Source organism: Zonotrichia leucophrys, chromosome 1 (assembly GCF_028769735.1).
Source record: "Zonotrichia leucophrys gambelii isolate GWCS_2022_RI chromosome 1, RI_Zleu_2.0, whole genome shotgun sequence".
Lineage (NCBI taxonomy): Eukaryota > Metazoa > Chordata > Aves > Passeriformes > Passerellidae > Zonotrichia > Zonotrichia leucophrys.
Window position 1 is genome coordinate 30,613,227 of NC_088169.1, and position 21,703 is coordinate 30,634,929.

General features: G+C 43.6%; 1 protein-coding gene across 10 annotated transcripts in view; it reads right to left on the reverse strand.

Annotated features, from left to right (window-relative positions):
• The window catches only part of MAP4K4 (mitogen-activated protein kinase kinase kinase kinase 4), a 163,499-nt gene that overhangs the window by 62,168 nt on the left and 79,628 nt on the right, over nucleotides 1-21,703 (reverse strand). The window lies entirely within an intron of this gene.

Genomic DNA, 21,703 nt, shown 5'->3' on the forward strand with positions numbered 1-21,703 from the left:
AGGAAGTTTGTATAAAGCAGAGCAGCTTGCAGTGCAGAGTGTGCAACGTGGAAAAACGTGGTCCTCTCCAACACCACAACCAAGTGTTGGAATTGGGAATACGACATAAAATAGTTGCTAAGAAAAAATATCAAATGCAGGCTTCTTGGGAGGGAAAGTCTAAACTGTTTTAAATAAAAGACTTTAATCAAGAGGGGCAATAAATATTTAACAAGTCCTTATACAATCCCTGCAAAATCTTAAATTTCTTATTACACCCCATCCTTCTTGAGAGCTTTTTACAAGCCTTTGAGCTTTGTCACCCTCAAGCTAAAGACCTCATGTAAGTTTATTTCCCATCTGTCTCTCTCCTGTGTTACCTTCTCACTCCCAGCATTCTCTGGGCCTGTTTCATTTCACATGCAAGGTCTCTTTTTCACGGACACCTTATCCACATACTCTTCCCACCTTGGCACCAGCAGGCTCATTTCTCTGCACTGTCCTTCTGGTCCTTCCCAAACAAAGACTTTTTCAAGGCCTTCAGACTGCATCCCCTTAAGAAAGGCATCCATCATGCCGCACACCCAGTGACAGTGAGGGAGCACCAGCCACCCAGCAAGCAGTGGCACAGGTGCTGAGCATCTCCCACCATGGCTGGGAGGGTGCCTCAGCCTCTGGCCCTCATCCACATGACAGCCCATGCAGAGCAAGGCCTTCATGGGCTTTACCATTGCTGAGTTTTCTGGAAACGAGGCATCCTGTCACTGGGAGCTGCCACCAGGCTGTGCGCTGCTGCCAGCACAGAGCCACGCTGCCAGGAACAGCAAAGCAGCAATGCTGCTCAGGCACCGTAATTGCAGAAGACGGCTGGGAAGCTTTCTCAAGGGTCAAAAAAACCTCACTTTTGCAAGGACTGGCTGGCAGAACAGTGCTGTCCTTATGACCACATTCAGTTACCTTCAGTAGCAACATTTCATCAAGCAGGTGAGAAACACTTGCACCAAACACACAAAACAGAAGCTGCTTTGTCTCGCCTTGGCACAACACCCTCTCTACCGCATGCTAAAGGCACTATTTGAAACAAGAAAGCAAATGAGCCAAGTTGTTCAGGACAGTGCCATCACTGAGGCTGCAGCCATAAAGGAACAGTTAAATTAGCTGGACAAAGAGGCATGAGGAAGGAGCAGCTTCTAAGCAGGGTCCCAGCACTCCCCAAGGAGCCTGTGTAGCAGCATTGTGCCAGCACAGGAGATGGAATCACGTGCAGGCAGGAAGGAGCCAAAAACTATGTGAAGACAATACTTGTCTGTTGTCTCCCCCCTGAACCACCTCCTCTGCCAGTCACTGTGACAACAATATTTTCTTTCTTGCCTGATGTGCCTCCGGTGCCTTCACTGGTCACTGAATGAGCTGCTCTGAAGGCACAGAAACCACAGCACTGCTGACCTCCCTCAGTAAAACCCTGGGATGCCACAGGCTTTTCCAAATAGAACCAAGACAGAAACCTCCTGAAGGCAAATCACTTCAACTATTTCCAAAGCTAATTCCTTGATCCTAGTCATGATTACTTAAAAGAGTCTCCAGCTCAGATTGCATGTTTGTCCGAGCTATACAATTCAACTGTCCATTCTCATCAAGCCTAAATTACTTACAAGTTACACAACAAGCTAGCCTTATATTGACATCTTCAGAGCTCTCATAAAAGAGGGAAGAACTAGTCCCCTACTTCCATCACTATTATTATAAAATATATAAAAATGCCTGTTGCTATACAATTTCTACATTCAGTCTCAGATTTCTTGTGATCAGAGCAAGCCCTTCCTAGCAGATATTAAAATAAAGCCTGTGTGCGAAATAAAGAAATCTCCTTTATGCAAAGCTCCATGCTCAGATAATTAGAGGAGATGGAGATGCTGGAGAGAAAACAGGCTAATGCACAATGCCAAAATGTTGCATGGCTTTTCTACTTCCAATCTCAGCATGCATTTGATGCCAAGGAAAGCAGCATCCCAGGGGGTGACAGAGCCAAGGAAGGCATTTGCCCACTGCCTGGTCCCTGCTCTGCCCTGGGCAGTGTGAAGCTCCACCATTCCCACCTGGAGGGCAGATCTCCTTCCCAAAGGGATCTACACGGAGTCCCTCCCCACACGTGCAGTCCAGATGCTGCCAGGCTGCAGTTTGGACCTGGGAGATGTAAAAGGCTCCCGAGTCCTGCAGGTTTCATGCAGCTGGAGAGATTCAACAAGAAACTGAAGTTCTGGCTTGAGACTAAGCTTTAAACTTAGAGGGAGGCAGAAGGGGAACATCTGAGAGAAGAGAGGAAACAAAAGGTTGAAATGACTGAAAGCAGATTTCCTATGCACCAAATGCCACACAGATATTGTATTAGCAGAAATGTAAGCTGAGAAAGTAAAACACATTAAAAATAACAGTTCTGCCATAACACTAATGTTCTTCTAGTAGTGAAAACCTATAATTACACAAAGACACTAATTTTCTTAAAGGACAGATTTGTTCAATATACAGCCTCACACCCACACTGACCAACGAGTCTTGTAGATGAACAGGGAAGAGGAATTTATTTACAACCCCTCTTTCATTTCATATATTGAAGGCAACCCAAATGCTACAAGACAAATAAAATATCCCAACAGTTTGGGATAACAAACACAAAAGATATAACCATGCACACCCAAACAGGAACAGAACAAATGACAGGACAGGAAAGTATCCCCACTTGGACTTTCCTCAGGCTGTTTCACATAGGATCTTTTATCAAAATGAGATGGGGCTAGAGAAGTAGTTTTCAAGAGAAACTCAGCAACTCTATCACATGCCACCATTTCCCTGAAGGCCTGGCACTGCTCAATACATTATATTATTTAGGCCAAAAGCAAACCAGACAGATTGGCAAAGCCAAGGGGGCTGACTGGCAAAATCAATCGTACATTAAGAAATAAAATTTAAAATAAAAATAAAAACAAACAAACAAAATTTTCACAAACCAAAACAAACAAAAATCCACAAACCAAAACAAACAAACCCCCCACAAACCAAAAATAAGCTCAAAATACAGAGCAGCACAAACAAGTACCACCACAATTGCCAGCAGTGAGCAGCTGGTAGCCATGCAGCAAGTGCCTCATATTCCAGGAGACACAGTCCCACCAGAGACCTTTACCCCTCAACAGGACAAATATCACCTCAGCTGGACAGACCTGTCCCTCACAGGCACCTTTCCCCCATGTTAAACTGCAGATCCCCAGGTCACTTACACTCCAGGCTCCAGCACAACACTGCGTGCCTAAAATCAGACAGAACGAATCCAGGCTTTGGTCACTGCTAACATCAATGGTTAACACAAGCGAACAACTGCTGCAAGACCACAAGTTTTATTATGGTCTTGGTCTTCTGACCCAAAATCAACTAGTAGGTGGAAGAACAACTTTGTAACACATTGCTAATCCCTCAGCTGTCCACATTCCCTAAACTTTCTAATGCTTTAATTAAGGGAACTGTCCTCATTAAAATGCTGCGAATGCAGCAATTTTTCCTTCCAAACATTTAAAACAGTCTGCAACACTAACAAAGCTCTGTATTTTGTCAGAAAATAAGTACTAAGAAAAGGCTCAAACCTGAAATTACTGCATTTTCTTTGCAGGCCATCAATCCACTTCTATAAAGAGACATACACTTCACTGAGCCTGCTGCTATGAAGAAACAGATTTAACACTTCTTTTCTAAAGTGGTGTACCTTTGTCTAATGCCCATTTTCAGTGCAGCCAGTAAAAGGAGAATTCAAAATTCTGCACTATGCTACAGCTTCCAAAAATCTTCTTGTAAGCAAGGATTGGTGTGAGATCATGATCTGACTTATTCAACACAAGGTTTCTTTTGTGCAGCAGCCAAAATATGTAAATTGCCCAGGAATAAAAGAAATCATCCGATCTGTACATGTGTCTTACAAACACGACTGGATGACAGCGTGAGAGCACAAGTCCTTACAAGTTTTAATTTCAGGTAATCTTTGCCTGAAGGTTAAACACTTTAGCTCCTCTGGTCCAATATTAGTCACCGCTCAGCCTCTGTCAGTAATCCACAGCCTTCCCCCTGCCTTGCGCAGAGAAAGGACTGCAAATCCAAAATGCCAGGTGCCAGCAGGTAGGATCCAAGAGGTTCAAAGGACCCACTGAGGACCCACAGAGGACCCACTCCTCTCACCTGATGAGGGACAGAAGGGATCACAAAACCAGCTGTGACACCAGCCCACCATCGTGGGTTTGAGAAACAGGCTGAGTAAACCACTGTCTGTGTAGACCATAGGAGGAGACTGGACCAAGTCCTACAAGTTTGACAAAATCAATTTTCAAAATACTCCACAAAATGTCTTTGGTTTCTTACACCAACACCGCAAGCAAGGACTGCTTAAAAAGCTGGAAGGAGGAGGCTCACTCCTACTCCCTTTGTCACCATCTCCAAGTTCTCTTCCCTCTCTGTTTTGGTGAGAACTGCTCCTCATAACAGTGACAGAGCAGAAAACCAGTACCAGGTCAGTAGCTGTAACACCATCAGACCTGCACAGACCTACTGAAACCTGTCCAAACCCTTAAACCACCTGCTGCTTCTTGGGAAGGAATGGGCTCCTTCTGCAAAGGGCAAACCCAGGCCCATGATGGATATCAGACTAGACCTGGGATTTTAGCTCCTCCCAGCTCTTCTTCATTCCCAAAACCTACAATATAACAGCAGCTTTAAGGGTGAAAAAACACTATCATGCTCAGCTACTCTGCAGGAATATACAAAAAATAAATAATTAGAAATACGTATGCTGAGAGTAGCTTTCTCGAAGCAGACCTCTCCAACTTGCTTGTTCATGTATGAATGAGATCCATGTTTATAACCCTAGGGGTTTTCAAAGCAAGAAGGAATATGGATACAATATTTTACTTCTAAAATACACTACTGTTCAAAAAGCCAGCTCTTTTAAAAATGGGAAATCCATTACCAATGATTTACAACTGACTGACAAGATGATGATGTCTGTAATTATCAGATCCAATCACTCAAATTACAATTTACCAGCAGACACACAAACTATTTGATTCACAGTTAACATTTTTTCTTCAGCAATTGCCAGGTCTTTTCTAAAACAAGAGAGGAGACAGACAACCTCTATCAGTAACAAATGCAGCTGCTGATGAGTGGAATTCAGGGATGTCTGAGAGGGGCAAATTTCCCTTCATGTCTGTGCCAAATCCTCCCAGAGGACAGACGACAACCAGGGCTGCAACCAAAAGACTTTTTCTGTTGTGCTCAGACAGGAACAGCTGTTAGACAGGTACAAAGGTACAGCCACGTCTGGGCACGCGTGATAAGCGAGTTCTTTATAAAATTGGTTGCTGAGGTTTTGATTTTCTTTGGTAGATTAACGCTGACTTATGCACACATTTAAAATCGCCCTGCACTGCCAAAGCTCTATAAAGGCTGTGCACTTTAGTGTACAAGTTAAGTGCATTTGGCACTACACTACGATGTACAAAATCATTTCCATGCAGCTGCCAGCAGAAGGGAGCTATATTCTTGGACCAGATGTTTTTGTTGTAGGTGCTGCCAAGCACGCCTGGAAACCTCACAGCTGAGCAGTGCTGCAGGAGTGAATTAACAATGAACAGAGCCACAAGATGCTCATGTCCATCTATTAAATGGGGTGTCACAGTCCCCTCTCTCCCTTACTCCTGCTCTCTGAGCGAGGAAGCTGTGGATGGCCAGCGAATTATTTACCTGTCCTAGAAGAAAAGCCTTTCTGCCTCCATCAGGATAAATAAAAATAAAAAATGCTTGCAAATATTATACCCCAGCTGCATTTACCCTTAGCTGGGAAGGCGACAAAGAGACCTTGATTAACAGCCAAGAAAATAGGACTGGAAAAAATATAAAACAGTCCTAATGCTACAGTACATGTTTGTTTTTGCTGCTGGGCTGTGAACAGGCAAGCATTTATTAAAAGGTATTGCACTTCAAAAATCAGAGCTGCTATGGCATCTCAATTTCCAGTTTAAAAACAAACAGCTCAGATCCCAGCACAAGTCTCTCACTCTTGAGCTGAAATGCTGAGAGCAGGGGACAGAAGTCCACTTCCCAACCTCAGCACCAGCTTCCAGTGAGGCTCAGCTGCTCTTGGCCCTGCTGCCCCCATGCTGAAAAACAGGGGCTCCTGCCAGACCCTAACCTGGCAACCTTGCCTTGTCTGTCACAACTGCACCACAACGAGCAGAGGGGACCTGCAGGGACCAAAATACTGCATGGTCAGACAGCTGCCCAAAACTGCAGGTGTGCATGCACAGCAGGCAGCAAGCAGTCCAAACAGGAGCAAGGGAGTCAAGCACCAACACTCAGAAGCTGATGAGAAGAAAACAAGGTTTACTCAGTCCAAAACTGTCGTGTGGCAGGCCCTACATCAACCACAAAGCCTGCAAGACAAACTGGAGAGGCCAGGCCTTCTCACCCAGAAAGAAAAAGCCCTGCCATAGTCCAGGAAGAGGTGGAAGCACATCCATCACTCCAGGAGGCTGCTGCAACCCTCCCTGCAGCGATGGGCAACACTGCTTCCTAGGCCTGTGGTCAGGGGCTGGCTTTGGTTACTCTACTCACTGGGCACCACACATGTTCAGAGAGGAAAGTGGCACAGAAAGGCTCTCTGTGTGTGCCTGTGTGTTTGTGTGTGTGTGGGTGTGTATGTGTGTGCCTGTGTGTGTGTGTGTATGTGTTATGAGCCTGCAGTGAGCTGCTCTAGAGGCTCTTTTCTCAAGCAGGCACTTCAGACAGGCACAGCCCACTCCTGTAGCACAAGTGCCTGTAAAAAGTGAACCTCAGAAACCTGACTGTAAAATAAAAGCCGGCATAATATGTGTTACTGAAATCCCCCAATACATAATATAATCTGATCTCCCTCAGAAAAAGCCTTGGTTTGGTTTCCCCAGCCTGCAGTAGCCACCACATCTCCTGTGCCAAGCATGGCCCAGCCTGCTCAGTCAGCATCTGCAAGGGATCTATACCCAAAGCAGTGCCTTCCTTAAGGATATATACAAAAGTTTAGAGAAAAAAAAAAATATCCATCAAAAACCAAGAAACATGGTCTCTCTTGTTCAGATAAATAACTGGTTGCCTTCCCAAGGATTTTTCTGTTAAAATAAAAGCAATGCTATCACTACAGAGTCTCAGGGGAAGATGACTCATGAGCAGGAAAGGGCCTGTAATTTTGTGCTCAGGGTATTCACCCCAATAGATATTACAACTTTTTACTATGCTAGTCTGGTAACATGATTAAGTGGCAGTCTGAAGAGATCTTCCCTTAATCACACTTGATTTGAAACCAAACTAAGAGCAATTAGCCCAGCCAAAATGCGTGGGGGAGACAGGGAAGGCATTTACATCCAAAAGACGAAACCTAGATTGTTTGGAGAGCTTCAAAATCCAGGAGGGTAAGGTTGAAGGCACCGGATTTGCTCAGAGCAGAGCTGTGTGACAATGAAGTCAGGCACAAAGGGACAGCTGCTGCTACCCTGCCAGCTCCAGCTCCACGACCAAGGCAAGGATCCACTGGCTGGTTTGGAAACATTACCAAGCAGCATGGAAGCATCAGAAATCCCACACACAGCAAATCAGACCTCTCCAATAGCTGGAGAGAGGCTCCTAAGTGAAAGACCATGTGATGCAGAGGTCAGCTTCTGCCAGACTAAGGTGTCTGAACAAAGCCTGTCATGGCTGAAAGCTCCTGCAGTTTCCTGCAGCCTAGTCCCTTCAAAAGGCACATGTAGAAATCCCAAAGCCCACTCAAAAAGAAAAGTCTCACAGAAACTGATGGTTAAATGGGTTAACCTTGTCTTTGCTGGTTTACTAAAAAGTGATGCACACCTACAAAAAGCTTTTAGCTGTGCTCTGGATGGCATGAATTGAAAAGTGAGGTTCAGGGGATGCAGAATAAGGAAAGGAAGAATAGGGAGGCTATTATAAAAACAGAAAAACATAACATTAGTACTACCACCACTGGTAATAATAATAATAGAAAATTCTAAGGTTTTGGGTGCCTTTTTATGTTCTTTAACAAAAAAACTCTCCCCAAAACAGCTCCATCTGTAGTCTCTGAGCATCTGGGGCTTCCTGCCAAAGTGATCAGTAGCAAAGAACTAGCATTTGTCTCTGAATCGCAGCCATTATGTGCTCCAGTGTTCCCACACCACACAGAAACTGGAGGCACTCACAATTCTTCCTGGGCTAAGGCTGAGCCACTGATCCAAAGCACGAAGGATGAGGGCAGAGCATGTGTGCTGCTGCATATAAAGGCAGGGCACGATGGAAAGGAAAGGACATTGCTGGTTTGCATGACCTATAAAACTTCCTGACTGAAAGCAGGCTTGGCTGAGGGCAGCTCTCCAACTTGCTGGCAAGCCTGTTCAAAGCAAGACACCCAGCTAAAGGTTGTCTCTTTCATACAATACGTCCCTTATTTCCTCACGCCTCTCGTTCGTGAGCAGACACTCCTCCTGAGGAACCCCAGAGAGCACATCCATGCCCCAGTCACAGTCCAGCTTTGGCCACCTCTCCACAATGTTGGCCTGGACAGTGGGCACATGCACACCAACAACCTGCACATTGCAGTCACATCCCTTCAGGGAAGTGCAGGGCTCTGCAAAACCCTTACAGTGGTGTCAGCTGCCCACCAGCCCTACTCGCCTCACACCTGTTTTTCCATTCATCTTGTAAAGATAATTAAAAGAGAAGCTTAAAAACAAAACAAAAAAAAAAAAAAAGGAAAAAGTTCCTTGAACAAAAGATGCAAAAAAACTGCTGAACACCAATAGGTTCCTACCAGCATAACTAGAACATCTCAGTTATGATGCTGTGTATTAGGTTTCAGAAGAAACATTTGGCTCCTGACATCAGGTAGGAGGCAAGCAGGATTCTCCCTCTGAAGCCCTCTAGTGATGGCCAAAAGCAGAGCAGTCACACATCTACTTGCTTTGAGTGCAATCAGGAGAAAAATGCAGAAAAACACCTGCACAAGATATCCCTGCTCCTCTGCCATGCCGCAGGAGCACAGAACAGCTCATAGAACTGCACGAAGCAGAGTGTTTGTGACTGTTTATCCATGCCCTGAGTGGCCATTTGTCCTCCAAGGGCTGAAGAATATATATGGGTATTTTTGTAAACAATCATGGATTAGTCCTCTAATCCAAACAGGAACCAATCTATCCAGAGTGGTTCTTAATCAAGACTCGCCAAAAAAAAAAAAAAAAACCACACACAAAAAAAAACCTAAAAACCTGGAAAATTCGTAAGAATATAGGCTTGATACTAAATGTCTTTCCCCCCCCCCCATCTCAAACACTGAATCCAAACTTTTTTATCTCTATTGACCTGTAGCATTAGGCTCAATTTCTGCTCTCCACTGAATATACAGCTCCTGAATATATGAATTCCCACAAGTATGTATATTCATCTCAGGCATTATCTGCATGGGATGCAGAGAAAACCAGCAGAAGAAACATCTTTATTTTTATCTAAGAAAATTTCCTATTAACTGCCAGTCAGTCTTCATCCCCCTCTGGATCCAGCACTGCCTCAGGGATTCTAAGTGCACAGGCCTTTCCTAGGAAACAGCAACACACTGCCCAAACCCACTGAAATGCACTCTCCTGCTTTATCATCCAGCTGTATGAAATTCACTTATTACAGAACTAGCTGTATAAAATATATAAAAAGGACATTGAGGTGCTCAAGTGTGTCCAGAGAAGGGCAGCAAGGCTTGTGAAGAGTCTAGAAATCATGTCCTATGAGACACAGCTGAGGGAGGGTGATAAGGAGGCTTGGGGGGACCTCACTGCTCCCTACAACTGCCTGCAAGGAGATGTAGTGAGGTGGGGCTGATCCCTGCTGCTGTGCCTTCAGTGAGAGGAGCAGAGGAAACGGCCTTAAACTGACACAGGGGAGATTCAGACTAGATATTAAAAAGAAAATTTCACTGTTCAGGTGGTCAAGCATTGGTATTGGCTGCCCAGGGAGGTGGTCGAGTCGCCATCCCCAGAGGTGTCTAACAGGTATGTGGATCTGGTGCTGGATGATGTGAGTTGGTGGTTTAGGGGTTACAGTGATAGTGCCAGGTGAGCAGCTGGACTGGATGATCTTGTAGGTCTCTCCCAACCTTGGTGATTCTTTGATTCCATGACATCTTTTATATGTCAGATTGGCAAATGATTAGATGCATCATATGCAAAAATGTTAAGATGAGCACTGTTTCCCACAGCAAGGCCTGCTCTAACACCTTATATAGCTTAAGAGCACTTTACTGACAAAGAAAATTTAATTCATGCCAATTTAATTCATAACTACTACTAACTACTATGTGGAGGAAGAATGAGTGACATTCAGCAAATTAGCAATGCTACCATCCAAGCACACACAGCAAGGGCAGGCTGGACTTTTGACTCTGGACTTGACTTAAAGCAAACAGATGTCTTTCAGAGGTAGATCTACTTTGGCTACCTGGATTAGTCCACTAAAGGGTTGTTTTCCTTTGCCTTTCACTAACAAAAGCACCATTAAACTCAGGGTTAACGAGGCTCTTTGCCTGCAAACATGGGGCATGATCCACAATGCAGTTCAGCTAAGCCAGCCTCCCACAGGTCACCAGGTCAGAGGCAGCTGGCATCACACATCCTCAGCACAGCTTTTCCAGCCCCACCATTGGAACTGAGCTTGCCACACAGCAATTCTTTGCTCTGCTATTATCCTGAACACTGGAATTCAGAATCCCAATGAATGTTATGGAAATCATCCAAAGCAGAAAGTGAAATAGTTTCTAAGTCAAGCAAGCAGACTAAAAATAGCCTGTTACACAGTGGAAAGAATCAGAGGGTAGGGGAATCCCTGCAGAAGACCTTTACACTTCATTCTTTATTCCTAAATCTGCAGGTTGAAGTGCTACAAACAGTCCCTCAGCAGTTACAGCAGGTGGCTGAGAAAGATGCAGCCAAGGTGCAGGTGCCTTTCCTCCTGGATTTGCACTGCAAAGGGACAGCTCAGGGTTCCTCATCCAGCCCCACAACTGTAACCCTGTGCAGATGCTGCTTGCAGGCCAGCTCCCAGAAGCTGCCACTTCCACTCCCTGTCCTGCCTGGCCCCTCTCACCCACCCCCTGGCCAGCTTTAGCAAGGGCAAAAACAGTAGAAAGCTGATCTTTTTCTTTTTCTTTTTAATATATCTGTTTCCTTGCCAGTGAAGCACAGGATGGGACCTGATAGATTCTGGTGGAAGGGAAACTTGGAACGGAAGGGAAGGGAAGAGAGGCAGGGTGGGCCCTGCAATAGCATCCAGACACCCGTTTGTTTTTGTTGTATTGCAAAACCTTATCTCTAGGGAGAAGTACCTAGAAATGGGGAGACACCTATGTCAGGAGGAAGCACTGTTAACACAACAGGATGCTATGTGAACATTTACAAATAGAAAATGCAACTATTCCTCCTTTTTTTCCTGCCAGTGGGAGAAATTCTTTCCTGAGTTTACACATACTTTGTTTACATTTGTAGGCACGGAAGATGAGTTTGCATTTACATGCTAATCCATCCCCTTTTACATGATCAGTGCCAACTCTTAAAATTTGTGTTGGAAATCAAGACTGGGCTAGGTACATTTCTCAAACTTTTTAATCAGAATTGGGAAGCAGCAGCAGTTCTGACATAGAAACAGATATGTCCCCTCAGGGACTCAAATTTGAGTGCAGACTTGTTTGACCATGAAGCCCCCTCTGATCTATAAACCAGTGCAACTCTATTATTTTATAATCGATGCAAAGCTGCACATTTTAACAACTGCTGCAAAGGAGCGTAGTAAGAGAAGCAGAAATACAAATTCAGAATGAAAATCAACAAACTCATTTATAAAAATCATTTTGTCCCACAGGCTCAAAGGGAGGCAACTGCAATAAATGCCAGTGAAAAGGGATCTGAGGTAAAATATGCAAGAGACAACTAAAACCTTCTGTAATAATGCTGCCTGTGCATCAGTGTTTCCACAGCAGTGACTCAGGGCTGCCTGTCCGGCAGACCCAGCCAGGACAGGTTAGCACAGGGGGAGCCAAGCAGCCAGTAGGACGCTCTCTCTCCCTTGCCCAATTACATTTCCATTCAGTAAAATATTCCGCGTGAGAAAATTATTTTCAAGGATCATGGATGCTCTCCTTTCTTACTCTTGCAGGCAGAGCCATGGTGCTTAGCCAGGACAGTAAGAGCTATTCCAAAGGTCTGTGGGCTGCTGCATTTACACTAGGATTTCCACTTAGTTCTTACCACATCTAGAATCAAACACTAAAACTCGGTTCAGGAAGAAGGTGCTACAGTGGAAAATATTCCTGCTGAAGAGAAACACTGCAGAAACACCTCATACACCAACCAACATACAAAAGCTGAGCTCACTTCTGGAACTGGCCCCTCCACTAGGCAGAGAGAGGGACACACTTGAGGAGGCACCCATTATCTTACAGAATGAGGTAAAAAAGAGAGCAAGTATTGGAACTCCCACCTCCGTATTTTGGACCAGTGACGTGCTAAGTACAAAACTACCACTTTATTTGGTGGATGTAAGGCAAAACACAACACCCACGTGCTTGCTGTCCACACAGGAACAGTAGCACTTCTGGTAGATGCTTGTTCACTTCTCAGAGATTCATCTTTCAGAACAAAACACTGATGAAGTGCTCAAGAAACAACACCTGACATTAAAAAAAAATCAAGAGGTAAACATCACAACAAAAATTTTAAAAATGCCTCTGTGGCCAGATTCCCATCACTCTAATGGTGCTTGAAGCAGGGTCTTAATAAAAGAGACCAAAATTAAACCATGCGCTTATTATGAAGCACAAATCTTCGCAATTAAATGACAACACCTTTGCACTTCTCTCTAAAGTGTTCTCCACACTTTATTTAATGCTTTCTGACAAAGAAACTACTTTCTATCTAGAGGTATGTACACAGGAGCCTTGCTGGAAAGGATTTGAGACACTTAGGGGCTCTGGAGACAAACAGAATCTTCTCCTGCACTGATCAACTGAACTAGTTTGCAAAGCGTCTTCAAGGCTCTTTCAACACCAGCTCAGCTGTGTGCTTTCCACTGCATATTTAAGAGATTGAGCACAGGGGAAGCAGAACACTTTAGGCACTAGGGCAGTGTTTATTGTGGTTACAAACCAGCTTAGAGTACAATGAATTCCCAGGTCCTCCAGCATTAGCACTTGCTACCATAATCTCTAGATTCAGGAGCTGGGCTTTAAGACTCTATTTTAGCCAAAAATTCCATAGAAAATAATTCAAACTGTGCCTTGCAAAAGAAGCACTGTCAAGGGACTTAGAAAAAACATTTTTGACTCATTAAATGTTGGAGAATAACACTGCTATTTTATCTTTATATATACACATAGGCATGTTAAGAAAGGAGGGGAGAGAGAGATCACACAGGATAATCTCAAATGTACAGTACTAGATTTGTGGACTCATAAACTAAAGAAAGAACCAGAGGAGATTTAAAAATGCTTGAAAGTAATTTTCATGAGCTATACTGCACAGAACTTTTTCCTTAAATAAAAATGAAGTGATCTACTTTTTCCTCATGATTTACTGCAAAACAGTGGCCAGCTGACTGATAATGGAAGGTGGCTAAGGTCTGCCTATCATTTTCAAAGCAGAGGTTATAAATTTCAGCCCCTCCCTTCTCCATGCAGCTTGCCAGTTTTCACATAACTTGTCAGGACTTTGTATCTCCGGAATTTCTACTCCTCATTAAACTTGGCTGAAGTCGACCAGCAGATCCAAATGGTATTTGGTGGAAAAGAAGGCAGGACATGCTCAGTATCACCAAGAAGCCTCATTTCCTTAGGAAGTCAAGATAAAAATATGGAATGCTGCAGCAAAAACAGGAGGAGCCCACAGGCAGGTGCAGTTTATAAGAATACAATTAAACACAGTCAAGAGAGATTACATTTCAGGCAGATATATCCCCTTTAATATAAACAGAGAATTAATTCCCCTGACTTTGATCCTAATGCCCAAGCCAGATTTTAAAGTGTATCTCTGAAAGACAGCAGCTTATACTGGACCTGGGATCTTTTGGTTGCCTATGCAGACAGGAAGAATACTCAGCAGACTCGAGTTCAGCCTAGAAACGTGCTAAAATGAAAGCACAATGCTCTGTGTCACAATCCTTATTGGTTTCACTCTGCCCAAACTGGCAAGAGCACACATGCTCTAACACTGTATTGACAGGGCTGCCTTGTTATCCTTGAGTAGACAGTATGTCTGACTCACTGGGGGTAAATTGAGCTGTGCTGTGTCTGATAGAAATGATTAAAAACGCAGTCCCGTACTTTTTGCTATTACCTGCACAGAAAACATTTGTTTCCTATCAGAACTCGAGCCTTGTTAGACAGCTGAGACAATCAGAGCTCAGCACTGGGGAAGGCAGCAGCAAATCACCTGCACTGAGGCCACCTGCACAAATGCTCCTCTCAGCTCAGAAGAAATGCTCCATCACCAGAATTTGCACAGGTTATTATTGCTCAAATTCATGTTAGAACAGGTATGACCTGTAGGTAAAATATCTCAGCTGTGAAAGCATCTGCATGCTACCCACATTACTACTAACAGTGGTAAAGGCTCAGAGTCCAGGATACAGACTGATGTCAGCAGTCACTTGTATATGAAACCACGTGTCATTAGTGACCTCTTTGTCATTGCTAACAGTAGGACTTCAGATGATTGCAGGTATCAAGCCTAATGACTGAAGAAAAACAGGCACAGTATTAGAACATAAATGCATGAGTACTGCCCACCTGGACAAGTAACCGTGCCCAAGGATGGTAACAAGTTCACCTGGATGACTTACTCTTTCTTTCTCAGTGTGTCACTGCAGCTGCACCAGACCAAAGCAAAGAAACTTTTTAACAAGTCCAGGCTTGTCCAAAGAGCTCAAGACTTGCAGAGAAATCTTCTTAATATGCAATCCTATTCTTCTGCCTATGGAAGTCAGCTGCAGCCATTTCCATTATGCTCCAATATTAAACATGTGCTCTCACATACTGACGAGCAATAACAGATCTTGGTGCCACAGCTGAGGAGCATATCCTGAGCATGCTCTGCCATGCTATAGCAGAATGTTATCTGGTTCTTAAAGCCAGGTAGGCAAAATTTTAAAGCCATCTCCCTACAACAAAGGAGATTCTTCTACACTGCAAACTACAGCAAAGTGCCCTTTATGTAACCGTAACTTCAGGTCGTGTCATCTAAACTACATTTCAATTTACAGAGCACTGGTAAAACATTTTCTGCTAGACAGGACAACAACCCTGCACATCAGACATAAGCATACAGATGAAAAGGCAGAGTCAACACTGCTTTCTTTACACTTTATTCACATTGTGTTCCACAATCAACTTTGAGCATGAAGCCACTGCCCAGCCTCAACTGAAAAAGCCATGCAACAGGAATCCTACTGAATGAGCACCATGAAACCTTTACAGCCAAAGCCCTATGGCTGTTGAGAGGTGCTGCAATAGTGCCCTCGAGGATCTTCATGGCAAAAGGAACATATCTGTTTCTTTCAGCCTTGAAACAGTCAGGTTTCCAAGAGAAGCTTGTTAAAATACAGAGAGAGGTATGCCCACAAAGACAATTGAGATGAGCTGTGCATGCAAAGCATCTTCCTTTCAGGTGGCAATCTTGCATAAGGAGAAAACATAGGTTGAAATAAGCATAGAGAAACAAGCATGTGTGAATGTTTTACATCCATTTTCTTCTCTGTCCTTTGCCAGTTTTTCCCTGGCACACAGTGTCAGTGCAAAGTTGCTATTCACAGGGACACAGTAATGCAGAGCCTTAGTGCTCAACATCAGCCCTCTCCAGCAGTATAATTTCCTAAGCTGCTTGTTAAGAGCCACAACTTTTTCCCCTGATCTCAAACTGCCTGTGAAGCTCCCTATTCAGTTTCCTTGCAACTGCATCAAACCAGACATCCTCCCCTTTCCAAATAAGCTTCTCTAGCCTAACAATCTTGCTAACCCCTGAATAATCAGATGAAGAGAGCAGAAGTTTGCCCTTTATCCCAACTGGTGCCAGCACTGCTCCAGGAAATTTCTTGGGTTGAGTCCAGAAATTGAAGCTCTGACTTAAGCCAGGTGTTAGATGTGTCTGCCTTGCTGGGAGATAAAGTCACTGTTCCTTGTAAGGACAAAAGGCTTTTCGGAGTTAAATGTCACTCTACTCTGTCAGAACTATGAGCTGGCAACCCAAGAAACGTCCCAGCCACCCAAGGGCAGGAGTGTTGTGACATGTCTGGCACCCCTGCAAGGCTCTGTGCCCTGCCCTCGCCCCGAGGATGGACAGGACCACCTTTGCCTGACCCAAACAGGAGCCTTGCAGAATAAAAAGCAGCATGGAGCTGCAGCAGAGCCCAGTCCCACACAGACACCAGCACGCAGGGCTGAAACTCCTGGCATCGGGTCCATGGAAAAGCAGGGGGAAGAACTGTGCCAAGCTGCTGGGTAAGGGCAGAGGTAGGTGAGGGATCTCAGTTAAAGAAAGAAATAGTCAATTATACAAATGCTCTGCAGTTCACCAAAGGCTGCCCTACTGGCTGCAAGACTATTGTAGCTCTTTTTGACCTCCGCCAAAACCAGATGTTACAGCTCAAGGGACCACTCTGTCCAGCTCTGTTTTCCTCTGAACTGTAATATATAATTCCCAGCAACTTTTTTTTTCCCTTAACCTAATCCCTAGAAGAGATCAGAGGTTAATCAGCTTCAGGAGAACTGGACAGCAAGGCTGTCAAGATTGTAAATAGCTTTCCTTTTTTTTTTTCTTTTCCACAGAACACTTCTTTATTTTGCCAGGTAACTGTTTAACCAAAGACTGCAAAATGTTGTACAGACTAGTAGCAAGCAATCTTTCATTGCAGGGACAAGCAAGCAGAGTGCCAGTACTCTCCATGGAACAATCTGGATTTTTAGGTCCCTTACCAATTTCTCCCAATTCACATTAAGAAGAAGTGACTCCTATGAAACACTGGAAGGCCACAGACTTTTGGTAACTCAGGTAACTTTAGGTTTGCTTTGGCTAACTTCACAGTAAGTACAGCCCCAGACTGGTATATAAGTACTTTATCAGGCAACTGCACTAAGCCAGATAAAGCCAGGTAAAAGCACTACATTCATATCTCTACACTACAAGGATGGCCCCTATTCAGCTTCTCTAGGCTGGCTTGACCCAGTTCTGTTGCAGTGGGCCACAAGGGTCTGTATTTCCCAATCTTCCAGAGTAAGCCATCAGCTTTTTTTATTTTTCCTTCTTCAAATAGATTGAAATCCATGGATTGTCTTTGAGTTTACATGGGGAAAACAAGAACATAATATTGCAAACTTTTGGTTTGGCTTATTATGTCATTTTTTCCCTCATTTTGTATGCTAGTTTATGTGGGAACCCATGTTTTTATTTAACAGCAGTTTTTCTGCAGACTGCTTTGAGATGTCCTATGGAAAATGGACAAATCATCTACATGATTGTAGTTCATGTAGTTTATCTTATGGCCACATAGGCTGTAAGATACAGACTCACAACAAACCAAGTGACTTTCCTATTGCAACAGAAATAAGGAGTCAGCAGAGCAAGGAAGATGGCAATGAGTAACTCAGGGAACCTTTCCTGTCTAGGTGTGGGAGATGTGCCATGTTTCTCTGCAGGCCTGGAGGCTTTGGTCTGAGGTTGCTAACTTTTCTGCAGAGGACACACAGAAAGAGCAAGACAGGCAAGCTCTAAAAGCAATCCAACTTCTTTCATAAATCAGCAGGATACAGTATCCAGTTGTTTACTTAGCATAATTTTACACAGACTAGATTGGACAAGTCATGAAACACTGGGCACAAGAGCTGAGAAATGCTATTAAAAAAGGCATGCGGAAAACTTTCCCAAGGGATGCCAAGAGCGTGTGTGGGAAGAGGTAGGAGGAAGAAGCAGCAGCGTCAGGGGTTATAACAAACAGAAGAGAAGCAATTGTGTTTTTCCCTCAAAATCAGTTACTAAACTTTTCAAAGAGAAAAGCATTGCTGGAAGTGGAACACAGAAGCAACCCTGGAAACAGCCGTGCAGCTGCAAGGAAAGGCTCCAAAGCAGAGCAGAGTCAGGCTTTAGGGTGTAATGCAAGTTAACAGCTTGGATGCAGGCAGATTTGCCAAGTAAGCTCTGCTAAGGTTTTAAATGCTATTTGCTTCACAAGAAAACAGATTCTTCGAAGTAGACAGGGACTGCTAAATCTTGGGAGTCATGGTAATCTTATGATGATGGAAACCTAACAGTATGGTCAGTGAGTGGAAGGGATCAACATGGACTGAACACCACCTTCTCCAAACCAATGTCATAAAAGGAACTGAGGCCTTACATTAGAAAGATTAACAACAGACTACATATAATGCCTCCCTCACAAGAAGCATGCAGCGTGAGATTCATCCTACATATGCAGATTTTGTAAAACAATTTTTAAAGCACACAGATGCCAATAGCTTGCACTGTTCCCCTTTTACAGTCATTGGGCTCATTGCAACAAGGAATAAGAATAGCTTTCCATTGATGAAAACTGGTGAGGTTTTTGGTTTTATTTGTTCTACACTCCAGTGAAATTTTTTCAGCCTACATGCACTGCAGCTTTGCCCTTCAAAAGTGAAAAGAAGGCGTACCTGTGCACCATTCTGTAGTGATACCTATAGATCTACAGGTCTTACTGTTCCATTAGCGTTTGCTTTAGTGCTGCAGATCTCAAGATCAGTAAAGATCCAGTCTTCTAAGTATTTTCCTTATTTGTTTAGAAAGGAGGAAATTAGAAGAGGCAGGGGAGTTTTATGCACATTGACATCCCCCAACATTTCAGGCAGCAGAACTAACTAGTCATAATTTATTCAAAGATCAAGCTGATAGGCTTCAGCCCACCTCCTCTTCTCTCATCCTTGCCACCATTCTTTTCAAAATTAAAATCTAAAGAGAAAACCACAAGAAAAGATAAGAAGGATGAAGAGCATTTCCACAGTGCCATGTGCACTCCAGAGTTGTAATATTTCTTCCAATGCCTCGAGTCAGAGGTTATAATACCTCATTTTCTTCATGCCAACCAAAACATTTTAAGGAAAGCCTTCACTCTGACTTTGACATCCCTCCTGTGTGGATGATCAAAGCTTTACAGCCTAGAACTGACATAACTTCACTGATCCTGAGCAATGTGTGAATTGCAGAATCATGGCCTTGAAAACTGAAAATCTGGGGTGTGCCCACAGAGCATGCCAATACATTAGGTTTTCTAATTTGTTAAGCATTTGGCAAAATAAGCACTGGATCAGAGGTATCCTAGAAGAAAGGAAGCCTTGTGTCTGTTCTCAGTTCAGGTTAGTCAGAATAATCAGATATCTCCCATGGCACTGCTTGAATTTAAGCAGAAAGGCATAACATTGCCAATAAAACATGCACATAGGCAAAAATCACCTACAGCTTCAAGCAACCACTCATCAGAAAACCACAATTTCAGTTTTGTGAAAGTTTCCACTCAAGCCTCTTTCTCCATGGGCATGGATACAGTATTACCATTAGCAGTTCATCTAACTGTAGCTCTTAAAACAGGCAGAGAAGGTGAATTTTGGCTGTGGTTCCCTCAGCATTTCTTTTGGAAGAGTGCTAATGGTGGAAGTCACTGCCCTCTCTGTCCCCATGTTCACTCCTCCCACTGTCCCCATAAGTTGTGGTGAGCTAGGACCAGGATGGACCCACATTGTTTGCCAGCAAAGGAGATGTTCATTAAACAAATCCTTGAGGAACTGAAGCTATGGCTTGAGGATATGGCTCTCTGGCAGAAATATCAATTTGAGCTCGAGGATATGGCTCTCTGGCAGAAATATCAATTTGAGCTACACTGCCCCTTCTCCCTGATGGCCAGACTGGATCTTTTCCAGTGTCATGCCACCTTCTTCATAGCAACCACACCAGAGTTTGCAACATCATGTGCTGAACTCAATCAATGAACCAATCCAGGCTATAAGTAACCAGGGGAAGGAGAGGAGTAAGGGTATTTTAAAACTGGGACTAGAGCCTGTTCACTGATCCAGGTCACCACCTGACCCCAAGGCAGCTGTGCCTGCACAAGTGTTGGGAAACAGGCAAGGAATCAGTGAGCAAGGCTGGACAAGAACATCCTGCAGCCACATCTGCCACTGAGAAAATGGTACATGCAAGAGTATCACCCACGCCTGGTGTTAAAAACTGGAGCTGAGTTAGTACAACTTGGAAGAACTTACACATTTTTAGTCTCTGTGAGCTCTTTTCTTTGAAGCAAAAACACATGAGCTCCCCTGGTAGGAATGACAATACTTTTAAGCTGCATGGGGCTAGCTAAATCTCCAAACTCCTCCCTCCTTCATACCCTAAGAAAGCATTGTACTTATGAGGTAAAAGACAGTGCCAATATACAACTTGCTTTTCAAAACCAGACAAAAATTACACTAAGTTTCAAAACTTACTCCTCCAATATGAACTTAGCCATACTAAAGACATACTAAAGACAGCATTTTTCAACTGTTTTCTTTTTTATGTGCAAAAATATATTTTTTTTTCTCTATTACAACTGTTTACTATTACTATTACTCTCTATTACAACTGTTTGTGATTAATACATGCTATTAAAAACAGAGGGTGTGCAATAGAGCCAATCTCAGTATTATGGAAGAAGCCATTGTCATGCACAGTCCAGCAAGCTGCCCTGTGCAAAACTGCTGCACAGATGAAAACATTTGCTGTGCAAAGAACATTCACTGTGTGTCAATGTACCTTCATTCCTCTTTGGTTTCTCTGCTTGTTAACTGCAGCATAAAAAGCATTGCCTCCTCATGAAGGCAGCCTTTGAAAATCTTCAGCTGAAAATTGATCTTTATCAAGCCATCTGGCAAAAAAGGAATCTAGCTGTTGGCAGACACAACAGCTGAAGTTAGAGAGCAACAGTCACACTGCCCATCGATCACTAGAGATTCAGAGATAAGACTGAAGCCCTATCAGTTGACCTAACCCTGTCTCTTGTTTTCCTCCTCTCCTGCCTGTTTACCCATTACACCCCACCACTCATCCAAGACCTTGTGTCTAAGGCCATTTTTACTTGCTGCACCTATACCCATACTAAGCTATAAAATATTCTGCAGCAATATCCTTGCAGAAGTTTTGCTTGCTATAACCATCCTGGCCAAAGCTCGCCAGCTGTGTACAATATACACACATTAATGTTATTCTTCCCCCTGGGTAAGACTGAGGAGCTCAGAAGAATATGACAGTTTGAAAAGGCACAACCTCTCTCCAGAAGAGCAGTATCAGTCAAGCTTTGCAGATATCACATGGGAGTATCTCATCCAATTTTAAATTTGAAACTGTTAATTTGTGAATGGAACTCTACATACCACAGAGTAACAGGGAGAAGCCCATGCTCTTCTTCATCTGTTTTGAAAACTTAATTTAAACTGATTGCTTTTTGAACAGCATAAACTGCAAGATGCCCAAGGATTCAAATACAGGCATATATTTTTTATTTCTTTGACTGGGTTAATTTCCCCTCTTTCCCATCTAAAGCTCCACAGTAAATCCCCATGGGTCAGTTACTGTAACTA